Raw genomic sequence first — 230 nt, forward strand, 5'->3', positions numbered from 1 at the left:
AAGGTAGTGAAAATAATAACAATAGTGGAACAAACTAATTTACAAACAATAGATAAAGCAATAATAGAATAAACTAGTGAAAATGATAACAATAATGGAAAAATAATCTAAAAACAATAGATAAAACAATAAGCTAATAATAAAAAGGACAATACTAATCCTTATTCATACCATCAAAGTAAAAAAAAAAAAAATCAAAGATCTTAAGCAAAATTTTCTATGGCTAACAC

Source organism: Penaeus monodon, chromosome 19, assembly GCF_015228065.2.
Source record: "Penaeus monodon isolate SGIC_2016 chromosome 19, NSTDA_Pmon_1, whole genome shotgun sequence".
NCBI classification, from domain to species: domain Eukaryota; kingdom Metazoa; phylum Arthropoda; class Malacostraca; order Decapoda; family Penaeidae; genus Penaeus; species Penaeus monodon.